Raw genomic sequence first — 3,656 nt, 5'->3', positions numbered from 1 at the left:
TAATTCATAAATACTAATACACTATTATCATCTGTAGCCTCTATTTAACTAAAATCTCCTTAGTCTTTCCTTAACTTCCTTTTTCTGTTCCAGAATCCCACATTACATTTGATGATCATTTCTCCTTATGTTCCTCTTTGCTGTAACAATTACCATAAAACTTTTACATGATAGTTATAATTATAAGGAAAATCAAATTTTAATTGATAAAAAGAATATGTTGCATATTTATGTTTAGGAATTATGGAAAAATCATAATGGATGTTTTGATTGGCTCATATTTGATATAGGATCTATTAGAAAAAAAAATGTTTTCCCTGTGTGCTCTCAACATTTCTATCACCCTAAAAGGTGTGAGGATTTTTCCCTACCAGCAAGCAAGCAAGCAAATAATTCTGCCACAATGGATACCAGCTAATTAAATTCAATGTTGACATTATCTACCTGGAGATAACATAAGATTCCACAGTTGAGGGCTCCCACTTTAGATGTGTTGATCAGCTAAGATGAACTCTAGATAGGGCAAAGGGATGGGAGGGGAAGGGAAAGGGCATGGGGGTAAAAAAAATGGTGGAATGAGATGGATATCATAAATTGTAATTTCTTGAACAGCAATGTTGATGATTGTGCTGAAGTTCACAGCCATGCCTACTCTGCTGACTCCAAGTCATGGTTCAGAAGGTTTAAAAAAACAGTCCAAAGATGCTTCCTTGATAAAGATTTCTTATTAAAAACTTGTGTGAAAAATGACAACCTGACACCCATTTCACTCTAACACAATGAAGACAATGCGAAACCAACATATGCAGGCATACCACCAGGGTGTCACTGTCACTATGGGTCAGAGCACATGAAGTACAAGAGGACCATCCTTCTACACTGAGGCTACAGTCTCAGCAGTTTATCCTTCACCCATTTTCTGCACATCATCCTGAGGTAAACCAATTTTAAACGTGTTTTCAGTAAATAAGCTATGACAATTTATGCTAACAAATTGAATTAGAACCCATCTGATAGGTCTTGAATTTGTTTTTATCATTTCTTGATCTTAATACAAATGCCTGATTGTGTTCAATCATTAAGTTGCATCCATAAAAAACTGGCCAGCCCAAACAGTGTATTAATCATTAGCATATGGAACTTAAGGAGTCCTCTAAGTGCTTCCTTATCATTAAGGTAGTACAGTATTTATATTGTAAAACTGTTATGGAGCTTGATCTTTAGGGGACAGGACCACTAACCAATACATGCAGATATTTTGTGTGTGGATAGAAGATACTTTTGACATTCAGTTTTGCTATATAGAACAGAATGAACTTTTTTCTTTCTTTTCTTCTTTTGTGAGAGGTAAGTAAAAGATTCAACTTGATTTCTTCTAGAGGGGGGAAAATGTAGTTGAAAGTAGGTATTCATTTTTGCAGTCATTATCTGCATGAATTCTTCATAGTTGATTTGTCCATCTGCATCAGTATCTGCTTCTCTGATCATTTCATCTACTTCTTCATCTGTTATTTTTTTTTTTTTAAGTTACTGGGGATTGAACTCAGGGGCATTCAACCAGTGAGCTACATCATCTCCAGCCCTTTTTTGTATTTTATTTAGAGACAGGGTCTCACAGAGTTGTTTAGTGTCTCGCTAATTTACTGAGGCTGGTTTTGAACTCGTGATCCTCCTGCCTCAGCCTCCTGAGCCGCTGGGATTACAGGAGTGCGCCACTGCAATCTGCTTTATCTGTCAGTTTTCTCCTAAATTTCTCAGGACGTGATGTAGTTCTGCTGCATTGATAGAACCATTTCCATCCTTGTCAAAGACTCAGAATGCCTTCCAGATTTCCACTTCACTATCTGTATCTTTCATTTTTCTACCCATCATAGTAAAAAAGTCTGGGAAGTCAATGGTGCCTACCATCAGCAGCCACTTAATTGATCACATCCTGCAATTCGGCTTCTGTTGGGTTCTGACTCAGTGACCTCATGATAGTTCCAAGTTCCTTTGTTGTGATGGTGCCATCGCCGTCTTTATCAAACAGGGATAAAGCTTCTTTGAATTCAGGGATCTGCTCTTCAGTCAGCAGATCAGCCTTGGTGCAAGTGAAGGAGGAGGAGCAGACCGAGCAGCCAGCAGCGCGGAGTGTTTCTGCTTTGCAGGGGCTAAGTTGCCTGTGCGCTGTGGGGCCTGTCAGTGGGGCTTTGGGAGGTAAGTCACGAAGGTGCAGGCCTCAGTGGGATTAGTGCCCTTATAAAACTTAGGTCGGAGAGATTCCTCACCTCATCCATTGTCTGAGGACATGAGGAAAAGGCACCATGTATGAACCAGGAAGAAGGTTTTACCATGCAATGAATCTGCTGGCTCCTTGAGCTTGGATTTCCCATACTCCAGAAGAGCGAGAAATAAATTCCTGTTGTTCATAAGCTATCCGATTTATGATATTTTGTTATAGAAGCCACCAAAAATAAGCAAGCATCAAAATTAACAGGAGCAGAATACTAAACAGATTAAAAAAACAAAACAAAACAAAAACAAAAACACAAAATAGGTAAGAAAAGTACTTTGATAGTATCCACTAAAAAAGTCCAAGTGGATTTTGAGAATTGCTTTCTATTAAGATATATAATTTCATGTCTGACTTAAACTTTCCCAGAATGTAGGGAAAATTGGAATTTCCCATAATTTGTTTTATAAAGCTACCACAATCATAATTTCAAAATCTATAAAAATTAGATCATTTTTGTTTATGACTATAGATAAAAATTCTTAATACAACTACACTTATCATAGAGTAATACGACATAATTTGGTGTGATTTTTTTCTTTCTCTCTCTCTCTCTTTTTTTTTTTTTTTTGTACTGGGGATTGAACCCAGGGGTGATTTACCACTGAGCTACTGAATGATTGTTATGTCAGAAAGATAAAAGAGTTTTTTTTTTAGCTCTTTTTATTTTTTATTTTGAGACAGACTCTTGCTAAGTTAGGTTCTTGTTAAATTGCTGAGGCTGGCTTTGAACTTGTGATCCTCCTGCCTTAGCCTTCCAAGTCCCTGGGATTATAGACATGTGCCACTGTGCCAGGCCAATGTGTTTTGCAATAGTTATTCCTGGAGAGAAGGGAGGTGATAGGACTGGAAAAGTATGCCATACAATAATGCTTGAAATTTCCAAAATTTGGCAGGGCTCATAATACTATAATGTTCAAGAGATTGAGTGCAGCTCAGTAAGATAAACTCAAAGAAATTCACACCAAGACATAACATAGTAAGATCTTCGAAAATTTTTAAAAGAATTTTGAAAGCAACGAGAGAGAAATACCTTCTTACCTGTAGGAAAACATTTTCACATGAGAGTAGATTTATGAAAATCAAAATTATGGATACCAGAAAGAAGTGGCGCAATAGTTAAGTACTGAGAAAAAAGAGTAACTGTGAATCCATATTTATATCCAGTGAAAATATCTTTCAGGGATGAAGGGAAAATCAAAAAATTCCAGATGAAGGAAAACTACGACTTTGTTGACACCAGATCTAATCTCAAAGAATGACTGAAGGAATTTCTCTAAATGGAAATCCACAAAAGGAGAAATCTTTGAGTATCAGGAAGGAAAAAAAAATATAATGAACAAAAATGTAGTTAAATGCAATGGACTTTTCTTTTTCCTGAGTT

At 36.6% G+C, this 3,656-nt stretch overlaps 1 pseudogene; it reads right to left on the bottom strand.

Moving 5' to 3' along the window:
• Nucleotides 1–414: 414 nt before the first annotated feature.
• Nucleotides 415–2,409, bottom strand: LOC124102224 (calmodulin-like; annotated as a pseudogene).
• Between the last annotated feature and the right edge of the window lie 1,247 nt (nucleotides 2,410–3,656).

The sequence above is a fragment of the Marmota monax genome, unplaced genomic scaffold, assembly GCF_021218885.2.
Source record: "Marmota monax isolate L192 unplaced genomic scaffold, Marmota_monax_Labrador192_F-V1.1 WCK01_AAM20220418_F8-fsc00161, whole genome shotgun sequence".
In the NCBI taxonomy this organism is placed as follows: Eukaryota; Metazoa; Chordata; class Mammalia; order Rodentia; family Sciuridae; genus Marmota; species Marmota monax.
The sequence above is the reverse complement of the archived record's forward strand: the minus strand, read 5'-3'. Positions and strand labels throughout refer to the sequence as shown.